This window comes from Salmo salar, chromosome ssa03 (genome assembly GCF_905237065.1).
Source record: "Salmo salar chromosome ssa03, Ssal_v3.1, whole genome shotgun sequence".
In the NCBI taxonomy this organism is placed as follows: domain Eukaryota; kingdom Metazoa; phylum Chordata; class Actinopteri; order Salmoniformes; family Salmonidae; genus Salmo; species Salmo salar.
Window position 1 is genome coordinate 46896545 of NC_059444.1, and position 26634 is coordinate 46923178.

The following is a 26634-nucleotide window of genomic DNA, read 5'->3' on the forward strand; positions in this document are numbered from 1 at the left end:
GTCATTCACCTATTAACTTCAGCCTATGAACATGGCTCGCCATGGTTGCTGATTAACGTATGGGCTCACTCGTGCAGTAATCACTTTCCTTTCAACAGTCTTCCACCGACCTTCCACCACCACCAACTGAAGTCTCGTCATCGGATCCCCATTCTCCCAGCATAGGGCAACCTGTTATCACCATCTGGCTCTGAGGAGCATTCCTCAGAGATGAGTCCTACCCCAAACTATTCAATAAAATTCCATATTTTATTTTGTCTCTGCTGTCATTCAGTTAAGCATGTACTCGGTTGAATTGTCTATTACTTATAATTCATGGAAAAAGATTACATTTTGTTTCCTCCCTCAGCTTGTGGCCAGCTGTGACATACTGTGCTCTCTCTCACTCTCACTCTCTCTCTCTCTGTAGAGGAAGCTGTCAGGAATGTCAAAGGAGGATTTGCTGAGTATCCCAGAGGTTGGCGATGCCAGGAACAAGCGTCAGAGGAACCCTCGCGATGAGAAACTCACCTCTATACCAGACAGCTTCTTCTCCAAACACCTGACCACAGGAGACAAGCACACCACGTGGACCCACTGCAAGGGGTTAGTACATACACAGGCACACACAAACACACACACACAAACACATTGGGGCTGGGCAAGATGGCCAAAATATATCACAATATTTTTCTCATTTTTAGCAGTATGGTGGTATTTTACGGTATTTAAATGTTCTGAATATTAAAAATTCTTAATATGTTTAATGATTAGTGACTGACCCTAGAATGGCAACAAATTAATTCTAAGTGATTTTACAGTTTTTCACGATTGCTAAGACACTTTTAATGAAACTGGGGTCCACTTGATCTCCATCATAACCTAATGAGCACAACAGTATTATATTTTGCAAAACTGTAAGTCACTTCTCATTGCTTTCATACACACATTTTAGCAAAACAGTAAATACAACTCTCTACAAAAGACGCAAAACTCAGTTGAGTAAATCATGACAAACAAAATGAAAACATTTGGTCACAGCTGATACAAATTACTCTCATGAATGTGAACCTCTTCTGCACATGTGCCTAACTTCTTTGCACAATTGTTCAATCAGCAATCAGTCCTTATTCATGCATTAAGAGGTCACCTCTGACTTGCTGTTTGCCAGAATGGACCAAGTAAAAGGCAGAGGGCAAGGACAAAGGAGAGGTAGAGAGGCCCATAGAGGACGATAGCTCAGCTCTCAGTTGAAATGGAAAAAGGTACAATAAGCCTTTTGTTTCTGGATATTCATGCTCTTGAGTGACATTATTTCTGCATTGGTCATCTTTTGTAAAATAATTTAGGAAAAAATAGTAAAGCCCATGCTGTGTTAATATGTTTACTTGCCTTTTATGGTGCGTACTAATTTATAATTATAGTATCAACAAATGGCACAGACATTGTTAGGGTATATTGATAGCTGTAGTTAATATTTATTGGGCCATTGTGCAACAATTGATTGAAATAACTTTTCATTAGATATCAAGTTGTATGTTTTGATGGAGGTAGTTGATTTGTGTCATGCATTTAATGTTTTGATAGAGGTAGTTGATTTTGTGTCATGTATTTCATGTTTTGATGGAGGTGGTTGATTTGTGTCATGTATTTAATGTTTTGATGGAGGTAGTTGATTTGTGTCATGTATTTCATGTTTTGAAGGAGGTAGTTGATTTTGTGTCATGTATTTCATGTTTTGATGGAGGTAGTTGATTTTGTGTCATGTATTTCATGTTTTGATGGAGGTAGTTGATTTTGTGTCATGTATTTCATGTTGCAAATGAAATGTGTCATTTTGGACAACGTGTTTCAGTGTGGGGCTGCGTGTTAACTGTTTTGAAAAAGTGAATTCTGTTTGGACAAATGTGCTCAAGCAATCAAGAAAAACTATAGTGGGCTTTCTCCAATCTGATGGTATTATACTCAACCAAACTAGGACAAAACTGACAGTGAAGTGGTCCAATTTGTAGAACTTTGCATTTATTTACACGGTATCAAAATACCTTTATAGACTGTATTGTAAAAATCCATATGGGTATGTGGGTCCATACCGGTATATCAGTATTCACAATATATCGCCCAGCACTAACACACATACTCTGTCTCTCTCAGTTTTGTAACAAGCTGCAGTTTCATTATGTGCCAGTAGGAGTCAGCTTTTACCACTGAAACATTCTCCATATCCTACCCCATGCCAAAAAGTCAAGCCTATTGTTTTTTATCTATCAACTTATTTCTTCAGCTTCTTCCCTGTTTCCAGTTGAACCTCCCAGGTGGTCTGGAAAGCCCGTATCCCTAGCCTGATGACCTCTGGACAGGTGGAAGATTGGCCAGGAACATGCTGATGGACATGAGGTTCAGCCAGGAACATGCTGATGGACATGAGGTTCAGCCAGGAACATGCTGATGGACATGAGGTTCAGCCAGGAACATGCTGATGGACATGAGGTTCAGCCAGGAACATGCTGATGGACATGAGGTTCAGCCAGGAACATGCTGATGGACATGAGGTTCAGCCAGGTAACACACCACTTAGGCCTACTGACTTAAAAGCTTGTGTCTAGTTTGACTGTTATGCCCCAGCCCATATGCTATGGTAGGGACTGGTCAGCTGCTATCAAATGCTATCAGATGGTATCAAAAGTTTCCAGTAAGCATGTTATGCCAGTACCACTTTTCCTGGTATGTGTATTTGTGCTGATCTTCTCTCGTCCATCTCTCCCCTCTCAGTGAGTGGACAGACGGTGGTGGATACTAAAGGTTACCTCACTGATCTCAACTCTATGATCCCCACACAAGGAGGAGACATCAGGTGAGTAGCCCCGGAGAATAAGCACACACACATTTGGACACACATTTGTTGGGTATATGTATGTATGTATGTATATGTATATGTGTATGTGTGTGTGTGTGTGTGTGTGTGTGTGTGTGTGTGGACATTAAGAAGCCCCCCCACCACCACCATCTGGATCACCTTGGCCAGGCTAGAGGAGGTGACTGGTAAACTAAAGATGGCCAGGAACCTCATCATGAAGGGCATCGATATGTGTCCCAAGGTAACATGCACACACACAATGTATAGTAGCTTTTTGAAATACACTTCTGGCTTTCCATGGTGTGTATCTGTATATTTTGGTGTATAAGATTAAATGAGGCCTTCAGTTTCTCCACCAGTCAGTGTCAGTGCTGGCCTGGTTAGATCTACAGACATTAGGGATGGATGGGCTGGCCTGACTACCCTGCATTAGGTCATCGGTCTAGGCCTCTCTGGCTGTCTGGAATCTGCACAGTACTACAGGCTTATGATATACTGTACCTCAAACTGCATTACCTCATTGGTGATGACAATAATTGATGTGACTGCTAGGCTACAGCCAGGTGACTCAGCAGCATTGTCAAGAGTGAACCTCCAAGTAAGCATTTAATTGTAATGTGTACCATGTATAATCATGTGTATATGACAAATAAACCTGACTTGACTCAACCAAGGCAGTGATGGTCCAGGCTGTGTGTGTGAGATTAATGTGTGTGTTTTGTCCCCAGACTGAGGATGTGTGGCTGGAGTCTGCCAGGCTGGAGCTAGGGGACACAGCCAAGGCCGTGATGGCCAAGGTGTTGTGTCACCTCCCCATGTCTGTACACATCTACATCAGAGCTGCTGTGCTGGAGACCGATGTCAGGGCCAAGAAACGTGTCCTCAGGATGGGTGAGTGACTGTCTGTGCCCTGTCAAAGCTACAATGATGCAAACCAGTTTCTCACATCTGTCCAGAGAGATTACTCCAGATTCAAGTCAAATTTGGCATTAAAACCGTCCACTAGAGGCATGTGGGCCAGCCCCCTAGCAATTTGAGTTTCAGCCGATGAGCTTCAGCCCCTCGCCATTTGAGTGACCGCTAGCTAGATGAACACACAGCAGAGCAAGAGAACAATGACGTGATGCACAAAATATGCAATTTTCAGGGACCACTTTTGACTCGTGAGCACTACTTTCAGAACTACTGGCTAAAAAGTATACAAAAGTACCAGAGAATCTCTTAACCCTTAACTTAACCCATTCTGAATGAATGCCTTTACAACCGTAAACTTCTGGAGCTCATGAGGGATGTGTGCCTAAATACAGGACGTCGCCACTAGGGTCAACAGTGAGCACTATTACCATCAAGTACTGTATTCTTGGGTTTTGCTTGGGCGTTGTGGATGGGGATGGCTGATGGGGATAAGCCATGAGCTCTGGCTCCGAGGGTTTGTGCGTTCAATCCCAGTAATAGGCACTTGATTTTGTAACTTCGAAATATGACGTTTGGAGAAAGGTGGAAAAGCGTCCAATTCTGCAGTGAGACTGAGAGCTTATTGTCTGCTGTTGAGCTCGGACTATCGATAGAAGGAAAGGAAGACTGAGAGAAGAGGGAAATAAATAGTTCAACAAACCATCGCTCCAGTTCAATTAGTTTCTTATCCCAAATGACACTTGTAGTTATGACGCACCCCCTATTTACGCCCCGTCATGGTGTCAGTACCGTGTAAGCCCTGATCCATTACACACACAAACAGTGCAGTTCCCAGCAGCATTCCACTGTGACAGAGATGGATGTTGTGCATGCTATGAAAGTGTTAGCAGCCTACATGTCTGGGCTGCCCTCTGTATGTCTGACTGTATTTCACCAAAGAAAGAAAAAAGCCTTCTGTATTTCTCCATCACAGTGTGCCTCTCCAGACTATTAGGCAATGTGTTGATATTAGCATGGCAATTGTCATGATTACATTACGAAATAAAGTGTTTTGCAGTGATGTGTGTCAAGTCAAGTACAGGGAGTAGGCACTGCAGAGCTGAAATAAACACTGACTTGATCCAGCTTAAAAGCGATAAGGTCATATTATAATGTCCCCCAGCACAGTTTATATAAAGGTCTACCCACTCATAAATCAGAGATTATTGAAGAGATCCGTCTTTAAATGGTAGAGGAGCCCTGGTCGTGTTTTGTAAGAAGACTGGGGACATGGTGTATCCATATAGATCACTCTGTAGTTTTATTTTATAGGCCTCTTCACTCAAGTGGCTCTTGCATTCCACTGGCCTGCCTGTTTGGCACAGGATTCACATGGAACACAGTACGTGTGTGTGTAACAGCTCTGGTCTGTGCATCTGTGGAAGACTGCTGTAGAGCTGTGGCTGGCACGGTTGGAATGTATGAGACCGCTAGACGTGTCGTGAACAAGGCCCAGGATAAACGTCACATATGGATCACTGCCGCCAAGTTGGAGGAGGCCAAAGGGAAAACTCAAATGGTGGAGAAGATCATTGACAGAGCCATCACATCACTCAGGGCCAACGGGGTCGAGATCAACAGAGAACAGTGGATACAGGTACGGGAGGAGAGGGAGGGACTGTGTGTATAGTGGTGAGAATCTAGAGCAGGAAACACAGGTGTGCTCCAAAGTTCTGTGTGACCCACTTCCAGCTCTTGGTATTTTCCTGTGACCCACTGAATAAACAAGACAGTCTTGAGCAGCCACAATCCGAAAGCCTTTTGCTGCAACCCAGCATTTTCAAAACCTCTAATCCAGTCTCATTCTCTTCACCTTTTACCCAAATGTTTTCTGTGTTGCCCTTGACTCCACTCTGTAAAAGGATACTATGGCCACTCCCTCTCTTCAGAGGTGCTGGCATGCCAGGGTAATATGGCACAACTGTTTCCTCTATCTTGTTTTATCCCTGCAGTACTTAACAAGCAGCAGCGGACTGCACTTAAACACTGCACGGCGTGTGTGCACAGGTCAGTGACTGATGTCTTACTGATCTCTGTGTAGTTCAGTGCAATTCACCAAAACAGTAACTTGCACTTACTGTTTCGCAACTAGGCCTTTGACTGCAATTATCTCTCTAATTCATTTCCTTCTTTTATTTGTTATTCTTTTCCCTCTGGCTTTTCATGGCTCTAAAGTAAAGTGGATGTACAGTGGCCCATCTACTGTTCTCTGGCACAGGGATGGGAGTTACAGTTTATTGGCGTGCACAGGGGGAAATATTAAGCACAGGGAGTTGGCACTGCAGAGCAAGATCAAACACTGGCTTGATCCATCTCAAAAGAGAAAAGATCATGTCATAATTTTCCCCCAGCACAGCTTATTTAAACGTCTACCCACCCATAAATCAGAGATTATTTATCCTGTTTAGGATCTCTGCTTGTGTTTTATAAGAGGATGGGGACATGATGTTTCCATATTATTCATTCTTTTGTTTTATAGGCCTCTTCACTCAAGTGGCTCCACCATTCCACTGGCCTGCCTGACTGTCTGAGGCACGGGTCACAAGTTCTCGCTCTCCTTCACTAGGCTCAACAGTGAGCACTATTACCATCAAGTAATGTATTCTTGGGTTTTGCTTGGGGATGGCTGATGGGCATAAGCCATGAGCTCCGGCTCCGACGGTTTGTGTTTTCAATCCCAGTAATAGGCACTTGTTTTTGTAACTTCGAAATATGACGTTTGGAGCAACTTCGAAATTAGACGTTTGGAGAAAGGTGGAAAAACATCTAATTCTGCTGTGAGACTGAGAGCTTATTGTCTGCTGTTGTGCTTGGACTATCGATAGAAGGAAAGGAACACTGAGAGAAGAGGGAAATAAATTGTCCTTCTGCTCATTCTCTCTATATTCCTCTCAACTCCCCCTCCTTCCTGGCCTTCCTTTCAAAGCCCCCATCCATTTAAAAATGTTTCTCCCTCCCCTCCCTCATGTCTTTTCATTTTCCCTCCCCTCCTCACCCCACTCTGTACCTCCTTCAAACCCTTCTTTTAACACTCTCTCCCTCTTTCTGCACCTCCCTCCTCGTCTCCAGTATGTGGAGGAGTGTGACAAGGCAGGCAGCATGGCAGGCGGTGATCCGGGCAATAACTGGTATCGGCATCGAGGAGGAGAGCTGTAAACACACCTGGATGGAGGACGCAGAGAGCGTAAGAATGATGACCATATACCTGTAACCTCTCACTACCCCAGGCCCAAATATACCAAATACTCAGATTACATTAGGAACATATGGTATATCCACAGTTTGATACATTATCTGTAATCTGTGTGTGTAGTAGTGGAGTGTGTAATGTGACTGTTGTTGTATTTCAGTGTGTGTCCCATGGGGTACTAGAGTGTGCCCGTGCCATCTATGCTCACGCCCTGCAGATGTTCCTCAGCAAAATGAGTGTGTGGCTCAGGTCATCTTACTTCGAAAAGAACCACGGCACCAGGTGTGTGTGTGTGTGTGTGTGTTAAAAGCAGACTAAGTTGAATCAAATGACTTTGCCTATTGATTACTACATGCATTGTAAACTAGAGTATTTCAGAGTCGATATCTTCACTGTGGCAATTTTTCATTGGCAGGTGACTCAGTAGAAGCCAATTAATTTGATTGGTCGCTTATCTAGGAGTCCGTCTTGTCTTAATGTATAATAGTGATTATATGCACCCTCTTAATGATCCCATTTGGTTAGTTGTGATCAATCACTTTTTCAAAGCCTCTCTTTCCTCTCATACTCTCTCAATGACTTATTAAATCTTTCACTCTTCCCTTTTTCCTCACTCCTCCCTCTATCTTTCCCCACACCTCCCTCTAACTCCTGCTTTTCCCTATCATATCACCTCCGTTACCCTCCATCCCAGGGAGTCTCTGGAGGCGCTGCTGCAGAGGGTGGTGGCTCACTGTCCCAAAGCTGACGTCCTGTGGCTGATTGGGGCCAAGTCCAAGTGGCGGGCTGAGAACGTGCCTGCTGCTTGCAGCATTCTGGCTCTGGCCTTCCAGGTGAGAGAGGAACAATGAGCTTGCTAGCTTGAGTAAACATGCTTATTCCAATGTTATCTTTCTTTCTTAACAATAGGGTACACAGCAAAGTGCAAACCAAGATTTGGTACAAGAAAAACACCTTTCTCTCTTTGTGTCCAGGCTAACCCTAACAGTGTGAAGATATGGTTGTCTGCTGTGAAGCTGGAGTCTGAGAATGATGAATATGAGAGAGCCCGTCGGCTACTGGCCTAGGTTGTAGCAGTGCTCCTACTTCCAGGATGAGTGTGGTTGGGTGTGTGATGGAGGATATATAAGATGGTGTGTGCATATTCACATGTGTGAGAGATGACAGGGATTTGAGTTGAGTGGTAAGGGGTGGGGAGCAACATCCTGCTGCTCCACTGAATGTAGCTATAACCTTTAACTGTTAGCCTTAGCCAAGACTCCGCTATTGATACAGCAAGGTTAATCAGAGTGAGTCCAATAGTCATCCATCTTAGTTTGCACAACATCAGTGGCAGTGGGGGGTTAAAGAAGAGATTGAGGGCCCCAAGGGGATATTTTGGCTTGTCAGAATGGCCCCCTGGGAGATATATATAATATACAGTAGGCCTATAACCGCGTACACAGTTTCCTCAGTCATTTACTATAAAAGGTCCATTTCAATCTGGAAGCTGATGTCTGTGTTAGGTGTGTAGGGGTTGCCTCTTAGTCAGGCAGAACAGCAGGAATTGGTAAGGGTGAGATGGAGATGGATCTAACCTCAGATAGACTCTTGTTTTGGGAGGAAGTGTTATATAAAGTTAATGGGGCGTTATATAGTAGCAGTCTTCTCCATACATCCATGCCCAGGCTTGCTAGATTCACAACTAGATGGGAAACCACCATAGTGCTGTCTTTCACCAGGAAATCGATCAATGCCCTTGTTTGGCAAGAAAAACCGAGATTCACTGCTGTAGTAACAGCAGAAACTGTCAAGGGCTGAGGCTATGCCTGAGGATGTTAGCACTTGCAACTTTGAAACATGACATTACTTACTTTTTAAAAATGGTTGTCTTTACACTGCCTACTTTTGTTTGTTGTTATTTCTTTGCATGGTTTTATTCATAATGAAATGTTGTTATTGAGGATAAGAGTGTTCTAATGTAATGACTAAGATGAAAAGTGAATGTAAAGTGTGTGGGTTTGTCCCTATGCAGGTGTTTATGAAGTGAAGCGGGAGTGGGTGTTGGGGAACATCAAAGCATATACCAAGGCTCTGAAACGCTAAGGAGGAGCAGTCTGTGCACAACGAGAAGGCCAGAGAGGCCTAAAACCAGGGGGAGATGAGGGGGGAGAGAAGGCCAGGGAGGCCTACAACCAGGGGGAGAGAGGGCCAGGGAGGCCTGCAACCAGCAGGAGAGGAGGGGGAGAGAAGGATAGGGAGGCCTACAACCAGGGGGAGAGGAAGGGGAGAGAAGGCTAGGCAGGCCTACAACCAGGGGGAGAGGAGGGGGAGAGAAGGATAGGCAGGCCTACAACCAGGGGGAGATGAGGGGGAGAGAAGGATAGGGAGGCCTACAACCAGGGGGAGAGGAGGGGGAGAGAAGTCCAGGGAGGCCTACAACCAGGGGGAGAGAGGGCCAGGGAGGCCTACAACCAGGGGGAGAGGAGGGGAGAGAAGGCCAGGGAGGCCTACAACCAGGGGGAGAGAAGGATAGGCAGGCCTACAACCAGGGGGAGAGAAGGGGGGAGAGAAGGCCAGGGAGGCCTACAACCAGGGGGAGAGGAGGGGGAGAGAAGGATAGGCAGGCCTACAACCAGGGGGAGAGAAGGATAGGGAGGCCTACAACCAGGGGGAGAGGAGGGGGAGAGAAGGCCTGGGAGGCCTACAACCAGGGGGAGAGGAGTGGGAGAGAAGGATAGGCAGGCCTACAACCAGGGGGAGAGAAGGATAGGGAGGCCTACAACCAGGGGGAGAGGAGGGGGAGAGAAGGCCTGGGAGGCCTACAACCAGGGGGAGAGAAGGATAGGCAGGCCTACAACCAGGGGGAGATGAGGGGGAGAGAAGGATAGGGAGGCCTACAACCAGGGGGAGAGAAGGATATATATATATATATATATATGTATGTATGTGATCGACTGATGAAGAAAATGGAGAGACGAGATTCCTCAAAGACGAAATAGCAAATGAAGTGAACTCCGAAGAACTTGAGAAGGATTATATTGTTTCAAAATGCCATCATTGCAGGGTTATAGCAAAAGTATAAAAAAATGTGCAGTGCCAAACAAACAAGTGGCTTCAAAAATGCTCAGAAAGTATGGCCTGGTCAAAGCTGCAAACAGAGAATTAGGATGTTCAGCAATAGCAATGAGGTCAAATGAAAACAGGCCAACAAGTATTCAATACTCCAGGTAAAAGCAGTTTAACCTGTTATGGCTAGGGGGCAGTATTTTCACGGCCGGATAAAAAACGTACCCGATTTAATCTGATTATTACTCCTGCCCAGAAACTAGAATATGCATATAATTATTAGCTTTGGATAGAAAACACTCCAACGTTTCTAAAACTGTTTGAATGGTGTCTGTGAGTATAACAGAACTCATATGGCAGGCAAAAACCTGAGAAGATTCCTTACAGGAAGTGCCCTGTCTGACCATTTCTTGCCCTTCTTGATTATCTCTATCCAATACAGGGGATCTCTGCTGTTACGTGACACTTCCTACGGCTCCCATGGGCTCTCAGAAGGCGGCAAAAAGCTGAATCGTGGCTTTGCAGGCTCTGGCTGAAAAAAAGTAGCGCGTTTGGATAGTGGCCGGTCACAGTACTATGAAACTCAGGCTCGTGCACGAGGGGATCCCATGCTTTTATTTTCTCTCTTTGTACGTATACACGCTTTCCCGGTCAGAATATGATCACTTTTTTACGAGAAAAATGGCATAAAAATTGATTTTAAACAGCGGTTGACATGCTTCGAAGCACGGTAATGGAATATTTAGAATTTTTTTGTCTCGAAATGCGTCGTGCTCGTGACCCTTATTTACACTTCGGATAGTGTCTTGAACGCACGAACAAAACGCCGCTATTTGGATATAACGATGGATTATTTTGAACCAAACCAACATTTGTTATTGAAGTAGAAGTCCTGGGAGTGCATTCTGACGAAGACAACAAAAGGTAATCAAACTTTTCTAATAGTAAATCGGAGTTTGGTCAGGGCTAAACTTGGTGGGTGTCTAAATAGCTAGCCGTGATGGCTGGGCTATGTACTCAGAATATTGCAAAATGTGCTTTCACCGAAAAGCTATTTTAAAATCGGACACCTCGATTGCACAAACGAGTTCTGTATCTATAATTCTTAAAATAATTGTTGTGTTTTTGTGAACGTTTATCGTGAGTAATTTAGTAAATTCACCGGAGGTTTGCGGGGGGTATGCTAGTTCTGAACGTCACATGCTAATGTAAAAAGCTGGTTTTTGATATAAATATGAACTTGATTGAACAAAACATGCATGTATTGTATAACATAATGTCCTAGGTGTGTCATCTGATGAAGATTATCAAAGGTTAGTGCTGCATTTAGCTGTGGTTTTATTTTTTGTGACATTATATGCTAGCTTGAAAAATGGGTGTCTGATTATTTCTGTCTGGGTACTCTGCTGACATAATCTAATGTTTGCTTTCGCTGTAAAGCCTTTTTGAAATCGGACAGTGTGGTTAGATAAAGGAGAGTCTTGTCTTTAAAATGCTGTAAAATAGTCATATGTTTGAAAAATTGAAGTTTTTGTATTTTTGAGGAATTTGTAATTCGCGCCACGCCTATTATTGGATATTGGAGCAGGTGTTCCGCTAGCGGAACGTCTAGATGTAAGAGGTTAACCGAATTAGCACTGCCACAGAAGAGAAAATCACTAGATTCTATGAACGTGATGACAACAGTAGAGCAACAACATGGAAAAAGGACACCCTAATGAGAAACAAGAAGAAAAAGCAGAAAGGGTTCTTGAATGGCAAATTCAGAAACTTTATCAGAAGTTAGAGGGAATATTCTCAGATAAAAAATGTCCTATGAATTCTGCAAAATACATCCTTTTTGGGTTATCGTGCCAACAGTCCAGGATAGGGACACATGCCTCTGCAAAACTCACGCCAACCTCCATTTCATGGCGGACAAACTGCAGAATCACAAAGTGATCAGCGGCAGCAACATTGAGAACCTTACTGAGTCTTTGTACTGTGAGAACCTGGAGAAAGAGTGCATGTACACAGAGTGCTCCCTTTGCCAAGCAAAAGAGCTTAAAACATCTGTCTTTGATGCTGGTGGTTTGAGTGGAAAAACAAAGCTGAAGAGAGGGAGAATAAAAACAAAGAGGTAAACATGGAGAAGTTCACTGTACATTTGCTAGTAAAAGAAAAGGTGTGTAGCACACTGCAGATTCTACTGGAGGACTTCTACAAAGGATTGAAAGAGTAGTTGGGGAAACACGTGTTCAACATTCGACACCAATACTCCAAACTGAGAGAATTAAAAGAGAATCTGGGGAAAGAGGAGATCATTGTGCAATTGACTTTCCAGAGAACTACAGTGAGGGAAAAAAGTATTTGATCCCCTGCTGATTTTGTATGTTTGCCCACTGACAAAGAAATGATCAGTCTATAATTTTAATGGTAGGTTTATTTGAACAGTGAGAGACAGAATAACAACAAAAATATCCAGAAAAACGCATGTCAAAAATGTTATAAATGTTATGATTTGCATTTTAATGAGGGAAATAAGTATTTGACCCCCTCTCAATCAGAAAGATTTCTGGCTCCCAGGTGTCTTTCATAGAGGTAACGAGCTGAGATTAGGAGCACACTAAGCAATCAATCAATCAGATTCCAAACTCTCCACCATGGCCAAGACCAAAGAGCTCTCCAAGGATGTCAGGGACAAGATTGTAGACCTACACAAGGCTGGAATGGGCTACAAGACCATCGCCAAGCAGCTTGGTGAGAAGGTGACAACAGTTGGTGCGATTATTCGCAAATGGAAGAAACACAAAAGAACTGTCAATCTCCCTCAGCCTGGGGCTCCATGCAAGATCTCACCTCGTGGAGTTGCAATGATCATGAGAATGGTGAGGAATCAGCCCAGAACTACACGGGAGGATCTTGTCAATGATCTCAAGGCAGCTGGGACCATAGTCACCAAGAAAACCATTGGTAACACACTACGCCGTGAAGGACTGAAATCCTGCAGCGCCCGCAAGGTCCCCCTGCTTAAGAAAGCACACATACATGCACTTCTGAAGTTTGCTAATGAACATCTGAATGATTCAGAGGACAACTGGGTGAAAGTGTTGTGGTCAGATGAGACCAAAATGGAGCTCTTTGGCATCAACTCAACTCGCCGTGTTTGGAGGAGGAGGAATGCTGCCTATGACCCCAAGGTTAAGTTTTGTACTATGGGGGATTGACATAGGCTAGTGCTTTAGCACAGCCACTCAAGCTCACAGACCACTGCAACATGGGTCAACTTTGAGCACCTCTATCTCCTGAATGTTAGAAACAAAGGTAAAACAAATGAAAATGCACATAGTTTGCTGTCATTTCAGCTGCTCAGATGATCCCGCAGGTGAAGAAGCCAGATGTGGAGGTCTTGGCTTGGTTACATGTGGTCTGTTGTTGCAGTGGTGGAAAAAATACCTAATTGTCATGCTTGAGTAAAAGTAAAGATACCTTAATAGAAAATGACTCAAGTAAAAGTGAAAGTCACCCAGTAAAATGCTAGTTGAGTAGTATTTTTAATATACCTAACTATCAAAAGTAAATGTTATTGCTAAACTATTCTTAAGTATCAAAGTAAAAGTGCAAATAATTTCAAAATCCTTATTTCTTGTTTTTTTTTTAATTTACGGATAGTCAGACATAATTTACAAATGAAGCATGTGTGTTTACTGAGTCTGCCAGATCAAAGGCAGTAGGGATGACCAGGGATGTTCTCTTGATAAGTGCGTGAATTTAACAATTTTCCTATCCTGCTAAGCATTCAAAATGTAATGTATTGTCACGTCCTGACCATAAAAAGTAGTTATTTTCTATGGTAGAGTGGTCTGGGCGTGACAGGGGGTGTTGATGTGTTTTGTGTTCTGTTTTCTATGTTGTAGTTCTAGTTTGTCTATTTCTATGTTGGGGATTATTGGGTTGACCTCCAATTGGAGGCAGCTGGTCCTCGTTGCCTCTAATTGGAGGTCATATTTAGTAGGTGTGTTTCTTCATGTTGTTTGTGGGTGATTATCTTGTGAGTAGTGTGTAATCCTCTCTGCGTCACGGTTTGTTGGTTTTGTCAGTTAAAGTATTTATGTATCACATCACATTTCACGGTTAAAATAAATATGTGGAACACAAACGCTGCATCTTGGTCCGCTCCTTATCACAGCCGTGACATGTATACTTTTGGGTGTCAGGGAAAATGTATGCAGTGAAAAGTACGTTATTTTCTTTAGGGATGTAGTAAAGTAAAAGTTGACAGAAATAGAAATCTAAACTATTTTTTTTAATGTATTTTTAATTTAACTAGGCAAGTCGGTTAAGAACAAATTCTTATTTTGCAATGACGGTCTACCCTGGCCAAACCCTAACCCGGATCACACTGGGCCAATTGTGCGCCTCCCTATGAGACTCCCGATCATGCCTGGTTGTGATACAGCCCAGGATCAAACCAGGGTCTGTAGTGATGCCTCTAGCACTGAGATGCTGTGCCTTATCAATCAAATGTATTTATAAAGCCGTTCTTACATCAGCTGATGTCACAAAGTTCTGTACAGAAACCCAGCCTAAAACCCCAAACAGCAAGCACTGCAGCTGAAGCACGGTGGCTAGGAAAAACTCCCTATAAAGTCCAGAACCTAGGGAGAAACCAGGCTATGAGGGGTGGCCAGTCCTCTTCTGGCTGTGCCGGGTGGAGATTATAACAGAACATCAAATGTTCATAGAATGTTCATAGATGACCAGCAGTGTCAAATAATAATAATCACAGTCAGCACCTCAGGAGTAAATGTCAGTTGGCTTTTCATAGCCGATCATTCAGAGTATCTCAACTGCTCCTGCTGTCTCTAGAGAGTTGAAAACAGCAGGTCTGGGACATGTAGTACATCCAATAAACAGGTCAGGGTTCCATATCCGCAGGCAGAACAGTTGAAACCGGAGCAGCAGCACGACCCAAGTGGACTGGAGACAGCAAGGAGTCATCAGGCCAGGTAGTCCTGAGGCATGGTCCTAGGGCTCAGGTCCTCAGAGAGAAAGAAAGAAAAAGAGTGAATTAGAGAGAGCATACTTAAATTCACACAGGACACCGGATAAGACAGGAGAAATACTCCTTAGACTGCTTTGTCACTCGGGAGCGCTTAAGTAGTACTTTGAAGTATTTTTACTGAAGTACTTTCTCTACTGTGCAGTTGTGAGACCGGTTGGATGTACTGCCAAATTCTCTAAAATGACATTGGAGGCGGCTTATGGTCTCTGGCAACAGCTATGTTGGACATTCCTGCAGTCAGCATTTCAATTGCACGCTCCCTCAAAACTTGAGACATCTGTGGCAAAACTGCACATTTTAGAGTGGCCTCTTATTGTCCCCAGCACAAGGTGGGGACATGCTGTTTTAAACAGCTTCTTGATACAGTATGCCACATCTGTAAGGTGGATGGGTTATCTTGGCAAAGGATAAACGCTCACTAACAGGGACGTAAACAATTGTGTGCTAAAAATGAGAGAAATAAGCTTTTTTGTTTGTATGGAAAATATCTGGGATCTTCTATTTCAGCTCATGAAAAATGGAAACAACACTTTACATGTTGTGTTTATATTTTTGTTAAGTATAAATTATTTATTAAATCATTATTTATTATAGTTCTTGTATTGTCTCTCGTCATAATTTTACCTCTGATAGCTAGCTACATACCAATGATTTGTTTAGCAGAGCAATATTGCAAATACTGTAGAATGAATAGAATGAACAACCAGGTCAATAACAACCCAATAGAACTAACGAATAGCCTGTTTGGCTAGCAACCCCAGAACCTGAGCCCGGACTATATCGTCTGGTGGAAAGATGAAATAAAACTAATTTACTCATTCAAATAAATGTTATAATGAAAATATGTCATTCTCTGTGTTGTCATAATTGTCCTTCAATTCGCAAGAGTATATCTCACCGGAGAAAGCATCCGAGCCAGCGAAACAGTGCCCATCTGTCTCTGTATGTGTAGGCCGTCTATCTGATGTGGTCTGGTCATAAAGAGTATGACATTGTTGTCGCCTGGAGTATTGAATGCATTGGAGCCAGCAAGCATTTGGCCTCCCTTGATTAAAAAAGTATAAAATAATAGCCAATCAGCGTTGAGCTAAACTGAGTGAGCTCAATTGTGAATGGTCCTGGTGAACAAAAAAAAAGTGTAATGGGAAGCCAGTTTGGATTTGGCTTCACTCCTATCACAGAGAAATACATCATTGACAGAAATAACTTGAATTGTTGCATGTCGTTGTGTATTGTCCTCCGTTGGCTTAAATTGGCCCTTTCTGAAATTAGTTATGGATGGAAATATATATTTTATATTTGAGATTCTTCAAAGTAGCCACCCTTTGCCTTGATGACAGCAGTGCACACTCGTGGCATTCTCTTAACCAAATTCACCTGTAATGCTTTTCCAACAGTCTTGAAGGAGTTCCCACATATCCTGAGCACTTGTTGGCTGCTTTTCCTTCACTCTGCAGCCAAACTCAACCCGGACCATTTCAGTTGGGTTGAGGTCAGGTGATTGTGGAGGCCAGGTAATCTGATGCAGCACTCCATCACTCTCCTTCTTGGTCAAATAGCCCTAACACAGACTGGAGGTGTGTGTTGGGTCATTGCCCTGTTGAAAAACAAATTATATTCCCACTAAGCGCAAACCAGATGGGATGAATGCTGTGGTACCCATGCTGGTTAAGTGTGCCTTGAATTCTAAATAAATAATTGACAGTGTCACCAGCAAAGCACCCCCACACCATCACACCTCCTCCTCCACGCTTCATTGTGGGAACCACACATGCAGAGATCATCTGTTCACCTACTCTGCGTCTCACAAAGACACAGCGGTAGGAACCTAAGGACAGATTTCCACCGGTCTAATATCCATTGCACATGTTTCTTGGCCCAAGCAAGTCTCTTCTTCTTATTGGTATCCTTTAGTAGTGGTTTCTTTGCAGCAATTCGACCATGAAGGCCTGATTCACGCAGTCTCCTCTGAACAGTTGATGTTGAGATGTGTCAGTTACTTGAACTCTGAGCATTTTTTTGGGCTGCAATTTCTGAGGCTGGTAACTCTAAGGAACGTATCCTCTGCAGCAGAGGTAACTGGATCATCCTTTCCTGTGGCGGTCCTCATGAGAGACAGTTTCATCATAGGGCTTGATGGTTTTTACGACTGCACTTGAAGAAACTTTCAAAGTTCTTGAAACTTTCCGTATTGACTGACCTTCATGTCTTAAAACCTGTTAGGGCTAGGGGGCAGTATTGACACGGCTGGATAAAAAACATACCCGATTTAATCTGGTTACCACTCCTACCCAGTAACTAGAATATGCATATACTTATTACATATGGATAGAAAACACCCTAAAGTTTCTAAAACTGTTTGAATGGTGTCTGTGAGTATAACAGAACTCAAATGGCAGGTCAAAACCTGAGATATTCCTTTACAGGAAGTGGCCTGTCTGGTTTTTGATATGAACTTGATTGAACAAAACATGCATGTATTGTATAACATAATGTCCTAGGGTTGTCATCTGATGAAGATCATCAAAGGTGAGTGCTGCATTTAGCTGTCTTCTGGGTTTTGGTGACATTATATGCTGGCTTGAAAAATGGGTGTCTGATTATTTCTGGCTTGGTACTCTGCTGACATAATCTAATGTTTTGCTTTCGTTGTAAAGCCTTTTTGAAATCGGACAGTGTGGTTAGATTAACGAGAGTCTTGTCTTTAAATAGCTGTAAAATAGTCATATGTTTGAGAAATTGAAGTAATAGGATTTTTAAGGTTTTGAAAATCGCGCCACAGGCTGCAAGTGGCTGTTACGCCAGCGTCCCATCTAGCCCATAGAGGTTTTAAAGTAATGATGGACTGTTGTTTCTCTTTGATTATTTGAGCTCTTCTTGCCATAATATGGACTTGGTCTTTTACCAAATAGGGCTGTCTTCTGTATACCAACCCTACCTTGTCACAAGACAACTGATTGGCTCAAACACATTAAGAAGGAAATAAATTCCACAAATTAACTTTTAACAAGGCACACCTGATAATTGAAATGCATTCCAGGAGAGAGAATGCCAAGAGTGTGCAAAGCTGTCATCAAGGCAAAGAGTACATACTTTGAAGAATCTCAAATCTCAAATATATTTTGATTGAACACTTTTTTGGTTACTCCATGTGTTATTTCATCGTTTTGATGTCTTCACTATTATTCTACAATGTAGACAATTGTAATAATAAAGAAAAAGCCTGGATTGAGTAGGTGTGCTCAAACTTTTGACTGGTACTGTATATCACAATGGAAAGGCATATGAACGGACAGGTTATAGAGCAAACTATGCAATAATTATAACACATATGTTGTTTTTTTTATTCTGGCTTGGCTTCCCGAGTGATTTTACCCACGCACCTCTACTGGCCTAATTAAGGAATGTTTCCACGGTCCTTTGCTTCGTCTTGGGTCTAAGAACAGCCCTTGGTCGGATGCCCTAAGAACAGCCCTTAGTCGGATGCCCTAAGAACAGCCCCCTCCCAGATACTCATGCCTTATTGCTTAAATATGTAAAATATTTACAGAGCTCTAGGGCTGGTAATTGCCAGGGACCTCACGATGCGATATTATCACGATACTTAGGTGCCGATGTTACGTATTGGGATGTTCATGATTCTACATGCATTGTGATTGGATGTTGGAAACATATTGCTCACCATATGTCTGCTGCAGAGAGAATAGTGTCACAGTATCCACAGAAGATGGCGCCCCTCCTCGGTCGGGCGGCGCTCGGCGGTCGTCGTCGCCGGTCTACTAGCTGCCACCGATCTATGTTTCTGTGTTCTTTGGTTTTGTCTGTCTAGGTCCTCACCTGTTCCTTGTCTGTCATTAGTGGGGGGGGTATTTAGTTTGGTCCTTTGGGTTCGTTTTTTGTGCGGGATTAATTGTATGTCAGCGGGCAGTGTTTGTGTACGCTGTTGTTGTGTTCCCAGCGGAACACGTCGAATTGTTATTTTTGCCGAGCTGCGCCCCGTGCGTATTTTTCATTTGTGGATTACCTGTTTTCCCTTTTGGGTATTGTGCGCACCCTGTGCCTTTTTGACCACCGAGTGTTCGGTGTAAATAAACTTTGGCACTACTGGACATAAGTCTCCTGCGTTTAACTCTGCCCCTTCCTCCTGCCCTTAAGGATCCGTGACAGAATCCCGCACCGCATTTATATGGAGTCAGCAGGAGCAGAAGCACCGTCAGTAGCGGAGCAGGTGTCACAGCACGCCAGCCTCCTCCACCGCCTGGGCTCGGCGATGGACCAGGTGCTAGCCCGATTAGAGAGCTGGGAGAGAGGTGCTTCCCCCACCGGACCAGCTCCGGTTCCTCAGCTGGCGCCCCTAACGACACCCCCTGAAGTGGGCTCGAGCGAGATCCGGATTACGGTGCTGAGGGAATTTGATGGGACGGCCGCAGGGTGTAAGGGGTTTTTGCTCCAGATTGAACTGTACCTGGCGACCGTCCGCCCCTCTCCCTCCGAAGAAAAAGTGAGCGTCCTCGTCTCTTGTCTTATGGGTAGAGACCTGGAATGGGCCAATGCGGTCTGGGATGGCCCAGACTCGGCTCGGGGCGACTACCCGGAGTTCACCCATCGCTTCCGGGCGGTATTCGATCATCCACCGGAGGGCAAGGCGGCGGGTGAGCGGTTGTTTCACTTGAGACAGGGGACGAGGAGTGCTCAGGACTTCGCCCTGGAGTTCCGGACCCTCGCTGCAGGATCGGGGTGGAATGAGCGGGCCCTGATGGATCACTTTCATTGCAATGTCCGAGAGGATGTCCGCCGGGAGCTGGCTTGTAGGGACAACACCATCACCCTAGACCAGCTGGTGGATTTGTCCATCAGGCTGGACAACCTGCTGGCTACCTGGGGAGGTGCTAGTCGGGGCCTGTTCGTTCCACCTCCCAGCCCTCCTGCTCCACTGCCCATGGAGATAGGAGGAGCTGCTTCGAGGAGGACCGGAGGGGCGGCCTCTCCTGCACCCACTGTGGGCACAGAGGACACACTGCGGACCGGTGCTGGAGGGGTCCACCTGGGAGTTCGGATGGCAGGCAGAGCACTACATCGACCCCCCAGGTGAGTCAGCACCAGCCACACCCAGAGCCCCCTGTCGACCACATGTACACTTCAGTTTGTTTTCCCGATTTTTTTTTTATTATTTTTTTTAATTTTATTTTTTTATTTTTTTCCCTCACTTCCAGTATAAGGCACTAGTCGATTCAGGTGCAGCTGGGAGTTTTATGGACCGTGGGGTTGCTAATAGGTTAGGGATTCCCCTGGTTCAGCTGGACCACCCCTTCCCTGTGCACGCCCTAGATAGTCGACCGCTAGGGTCCGGCCAAGTGGGGGAGGTTACTGTGCCACTGGTTATGGCGACGTGGCGGGGTCATGTGGAACGTATCAGCCTATTCCTCATTGACTCCCTGGCGTTTCCGGTGGTACTGGGAATCCCCTGGCTAGCCACTCACAACCCTAAGATTTCGTGGAGGCAGAGGGCTCTTAAAGGGTGGTCAAGGAGTGCTCAGGTAGGTGTATAGGAGTTTCCATCGGTGCAACCACGGTGGAGAGTCCAGACCAAGTCTCTACCGTGCACATTCCCTCTGAATATGCCGATTTGCCTATCGCCTTCAGTAAAACGAAGGCGACTCAATTACCACCCCACCGACAGGGGGATTGTGCGATAAACCTCCAGGCTGACGCGGCCCTTCCTAAAAGTCACGTGTATCCTCTGTCTCAGGAGGAGACAGTGGCTATGGAGACATACGTCACTGAGTCCTTGAGACAGGGATACATTCGGCCATCTAAATCACCCGTATCCTCAAGCTTCTTTTTTGTGAAGAAGAAGGAGGGAGGCCTGCACCCGTGCATTGACTATAGAGGTCTAAATTCTATCACAGTGGGGTTCAGTTACCCACAACCTCTCATTGCTACGGCAGTGGAGTCATTTCACGGGGCGCGCTTCTTCACCAAACTAGATCTCAGGAGCGCGTATAACCTGGTGCGTATCCGAGATGGAGACGAGTGGAAAACCGCATTTAGTACCACATTTGGCCATTATGAGTACCTCGTCATGCCGTATGGGTTAAAAAATGCTCCCGCAGTCTTCCAATCCTTTGTGGACGAGGTTCTCAGAGACATGCTCAGACAGGGTGTGGTGGTGTACATCGATGACATCCTGATCTATTCCGCCACACGCGCCGCGCATGTGGCTCTGGTGTGCAAAGTGCTTGGGCGGCTGCTGGAGCATAACCTATACGTCAAGGCTGAGAAATGTGAGTTCTCCAAACGAGCCATCTCTTTTCTGGGATATCGCATTTCCACCACAGGGGTGGTGATGGAATGTGACCACGTTACGGCTGTGCGTAATTGGCCGACCCCTACCATGGTGAAGGAGGTGCAGCGGTTCTTGGGGTTCGCCAATTAGTACCGGAGGTTTATCCGGGGTTTTAGTCAGGTGGCAGCTCCCATTACCTCACTGATGAAGGGGGATCTGGTGCGACTGCGGTGGTCGGCAGAGGCGGACAGAGCCTTCCATCGTCTGAAGGTTCTGTTTACCGACGCTCCGGTGCTGGCGCATCCGGATCCCTCATGCCATTCATAGTGGAGGTGGACGCGTCCGAGGCTGGGGTAGGAGCAGTGCTGTCGCAGTGTTCGGGCGCTCCTCCGAAGCTCCGCCCCTGCGCATTCTTTTCCAAGAAGCTGAGCCCGGCGGAGCGCAACTATGATGTGGGGGACAGGGAGTTGTTAGCCGTGGTCAAGGCTTTGACAGTGTGGAGACATTGGCTTGAGGAGGCACGTCACCCTTTTCTCATCTGGACCGACCACCGTAACCTGGAGTACATCCGGGCAGCGAGGAGACTTAATCCTCGTCAAGCCAGGTGGGCCATGTTCTTTACGAGGTTCCAATTTACCCTTTCATACATTCCGGGTTCTCGGAACCGGAAGGCCGATGCACTGTCGCGTCTCTATGACACCGAGGAGCGGACCATCGATCCCACTCCCATACTCCCTGCTTCCTGTCTAGTGGCACCGGTGGTATGGGAGGTGGATGCGGACATCGAGCGGGCGGTTCAGTCAGAACCCACTCCACCTCAATGTCCCGCGGGTCTGAAGTTCGTTCCGCTTGGTGTTCGCGATCGCCTGATCCGATGGGCCCACACTCTACCCTCGAGTCATCCTGGGGTGGACCGGACAGTGCGAGGCCTGAAAGGAAAGTACTGGTGGCCCACCTTGGCTGAGGATGTAAGACACTATGTCTCTTCCTGTTTGGTGTGCGCCCAGTGCAAGGCTCCTAGGCACCTGCCTCGGGGAAACTACAGCCCCTCCCCGTTCCAGAGCGACCTTGGTCTCACCTCTCGGTGGATTTCCTCACGGATCTCCCGCCATCTCAGGGGAACACTACGATCCTGGTTGTTGTGGATCGGTTCTCGAAGTCCTGCCGTCTGCTCCCATTGCCCGGTCTTCCTACGGCCCTACAGACCGCGGAGGCCCTATTCACCCATGTCTTCCAGCACTACGGGGTGCCCGAGGACATCGTATCTGATCGGGGTCCCCAGTTCACTTCCAGGGTGTGGAGGTCGTTTATGGAGAGGCTGGGGTCTCGGTCAGCCTGACCTCGGGTTTTCACCCCGAGAGTAATGGGCAGGAAGAACGCATTAACCAGGGTGTGGGCAGGTTTCTGCGGTCGTATTGCCAGGACCGGCCAGGGGAGTGGGCGAGGTTCGTGCCATGGGCCGAGATGGCCCAGAACTCTCAGCGCCACTCCTCTACTAACCTGTCACCTTTTCAGGTTGTATTAGGTTATCAGCCGGTCCTGGTGCCCTGGCAGCAGAGCCAGACGGAGGCTCCTGCAGTGGAGGAATGGGTACAGCGCTCTCAGGAGACCTGGAGTGCTGTCCAGGAGTGCTTGAAGCGGGCGATAGGTCGACAGAAGGAGAGCGCTGACCGCTGCCGCAGTGAGGCCCCCGTGTATAATCCGGGGGACAGAGTCTGGCTCTCGACCTGGAACCTGCCCTTCCACCTGCCCTGCAGGAAGCTGGGTCCGCCATTTGTGGGGCCGTTCAAAGTCCTGAGGAGAATAAACGAGGTGTGTTATAGGTTACAACTCCCTTCATATTACTGTATTATTACATATTACTGTCACAGTATCCACAGAAGTTGGCGCCCCTCCTCGGTCGGGCGGCGCTCGGCAGTCGTCGTCGCCGGTCTACTAGCTGCCACCGATCTATGTTTCTGTGTTCTTTGGTTTTGTCTGTCTAGGTCCTCACCTGTTCCTTGTCTGTCATTAGTGGGGGGGGGTATTTAGTTTGGTCCTTTGGGTTCATTTTTTGTGCGGGATTAATTGTATGTCAGCGAGCAGTGTTTGTGTACGCTGTTGTTGTGTTCCCAGCGGAACACGTTGAATTGTTATTATTGCCGGGCTGCGCCCCGTGCGTATTTTTCATTCGTGGATTACCTGTTTTCCCTTTTGGGTATTGTGCGCACCCTGTGCCTTTTTGACCACCAAGTGTTCGGTGTAAATAAACTTCGGCACTACTGGACATAAGTCTCCTGCGTTTAACTCTGCCCCTTCCTCCTGCCCTTAAGGATCCGTCACAAATAGAGAGTCCTTAGAAAATGATTTTGGATCTATCATGGAAATAAGTGATGAAAACAAATTGGCTCCCTATTTAAAAAGAAGATGGAGAACAAGCTATGCAGGGACAGCCAACCAGCGAAAAATTATTACTGCGAAATTGTCAACATTATACAATATATTGTAAAAAATTATCCCGCTATGTAACTGTATCGATTTGTTTTGTTTTTTCATCACTAAGCTTTAGGCGACCTCATGGCACCATGGCAACCACGGACATACTCATTCAAGCAGACTATGTGTGTGTTGTCAGGTTGGAGTCTGTGAGACTGGAGTTCAGGGCAGGGCTGAAGAACATCGCCAACACACTGATAGAGTGCCCCAGCAGATAAGATGGTCAGAGTGTGTGTTATGGAGAGCAATTCTCTGTCATTTTAGTCTGCTAGATCCAATCAGTATAAATGCAAGTTAGCTTGGTCACTGTTTGAGAATGTGAAATGTATTTTTTCACATATGTCTTTGTAAGCACACAACCCAAAATAATAATTATGGCTAGCAAAGTTATGTAAATAAAGGGAATATAATGAACAATAACTTCAACAGAATTCCTTTGTGTTTACTCTAACTCTGCTCTGTTTAGTTTAGTCAGATATCAGAAGGTTGAAGTTGTTTGGATTTTATTTATATTGTATTTACATGTATCTCTCTCTCTGTGTGGTAGGTCTATTGTGGGCTGAGGCAGTGTTTTTGAGGCCCTGCCACAGAGGAAGAGATAGAGTGTTGATGCTCTGAAGAAGTGTGAACACGTCCTGCTTGACGTTGCCAAGAACGACACACATACATTTTCTTTCTCAAAATCTCCCCTTCTCTTGGCTCTACGTTTCACTGTTATACTTATGACATTCTTCCCCTTTTGTACTATCTCAGTAGGGCAAGCTCTCCCTCTCTCTGCTTTCATTCCTTCAGCAGGACAAACTCCACATGCCCCACCCCCCTCTCTGCTCTTATCTTCCAGTAGTACAAACTCCTCCTTGCTTTATCCTTACCAGGGTTGGGATCAATTCCATTTAAATGCCAGTCAATTCAGAAAGTAATTCCACATTTTCCTAGTTGAGAATCATTGAATAGGATTGGAATTGGAACTGAATTGACTGGAATGGAAATGGAAATGGAATTGACCCCAACCCTGATCCTTACTATTACCAACTCCCTCCTTCTTCCTTGCTTTCACTCTACCAGTACAACACATGCCCACTATCTTTTCTCTCTCAACATCTTAGTCAAAAGTTGAAGAGTAACCAGCACATTTGTGTGTGCGTGTGTGTGTGGGCTGTTCTGGAGTGAGCGTAAGCCTACTAAGGCCAGAGTGGTTCCTGAGGACAGTGAAGATTGAGCCAGACCTGGGAGATGCCTGGGCCCTCTTCTACAAGTTTGAGATGCAACACGGCACAGACGTGGGTGACTTTGTGGTGTGTGTGAAAATGAGAATGAGCTTGCATGTGTTGAGTTTAATTGCATGTGTTTGGCGGGCGCGGTGTTCTTGCGTGTCTCACCTCTACTCTCTCTCTGTCCTCTGTAGGAGCAGCAGGAGGAAGTACGGAAGCACTGTGAGAACACTGAGCCGTGTCACCGGGAGCTGTGGTGTGCTGAGTCCAAACATGTCCTCCACTGGCTGAAGAAGATAGGAGAGATCCTCACACAGGTCGCCTCCAAGATAAAAACACCTTCTGAGGCATAGGTTGGACAGACGGAAACTGGAGAGATCCTCACACAGGTCGCCTCCAAAATCAAAACCACCTGCAGAGGCATAGGCTGGACAGATGGAAACTGGAGAGATCCTCACACAGGTCGCCTCCAAGTAAAAAAAAAACACCTGCAGAGGCATAGGCTGGACAGACGGAAACTGGAGAGATACTCACACAGGTCGCCTCCAAGATAAAAACACCTTCTGAGGCATAGGTTGGACAGACGGAAACTGGAGAGATCCTCACACAGGTCGCCTCCAAAATCAAAACCACCTGCAGAGGCATAGGCTGGACAGACGGAAACTGGAGAGATCCTCACACAGGTCGCCTCCAAGTTAAAAAAAAACACCTGCATAGGCTGGACAGACGGAAACTGGAGAGATACTCACACAGGTCGCCTCCAAGATAATAACCACCTGCTGAGGCATAGGCTGGACAGACGGAAACTGGAGAGATCCTAACACAGGTCGCCTCCAAGATCAAAACCTCCTGCTGAGGCATAGGCTGGACAGACAGAAACTGTGTGTATATAGTATGGACCTGTGTTTCTGACTCCATGTCCCTCTGTCCATTAACCACGGACACACACCCCAAGTTCTCTCTTGTCACCTTTTAAAGTCGTAGAGAGTAGCAGTCTATTTGGACACACACACGTGCCTGGCGTGACGAGAGTTGACAATGGTTCACTAGCAACACAGAATATTTGCATATTTACAATGTTTACAGCGTGTGAAAGCACGTTGGGAAAAGGAGAAGAAAAACTGGGTATTTTGTTAAACATTATTTTTATGGGATTGTGAAATGTCATGTCCTCCATTGCATCAGAAAATGCTGCTATATATTTTAATGCTTTTTAATGACTGTTTAAACCCGTGGGTATGCTTAGAGCAGACAAAGTTACCTGATTCCAGCTCAGGTAATATGACAATTTGACCATTGTACTGTTTTTTTAATCCTCTGTAAAACAATGTTTAATTTGCTTGACCGAGATGTACACCATACATAGGCAGTAGGGCTGGAATTGCCAGGGACCTCACAATATAATATTATAACGATACTTAGGTGCTGTCACGCCCTGACCGGAGAGATCCTTATTATTCTCTATGTTTGGTTAGGTCAGGGTGTGACTCGGGTGGGAAAGTCTATGTTTTCTGTTTCTTTGTTTTTGGGCGAGTGTGGTTCCCAATCAGAGGCACCTGTCTATCGTTGTCTCTGATTGGGAATCATACT

The 26634-nt window shown here is 45.5% G+C and overlaps 1 pseudogene; it reads left to right on the forward strand.

Annotated features, from left to right (window-relative positions):
* The first annotated feature begins 387 nt into the window (after window positions 1-387).
* Window positions 388-25478, forward strand: LOC106600616 (pre-mRNA-processing factor 6-like; annotated as a pseudogene).
* Window positions 25479-26634: the final 1156 nt, after the last annotated feature.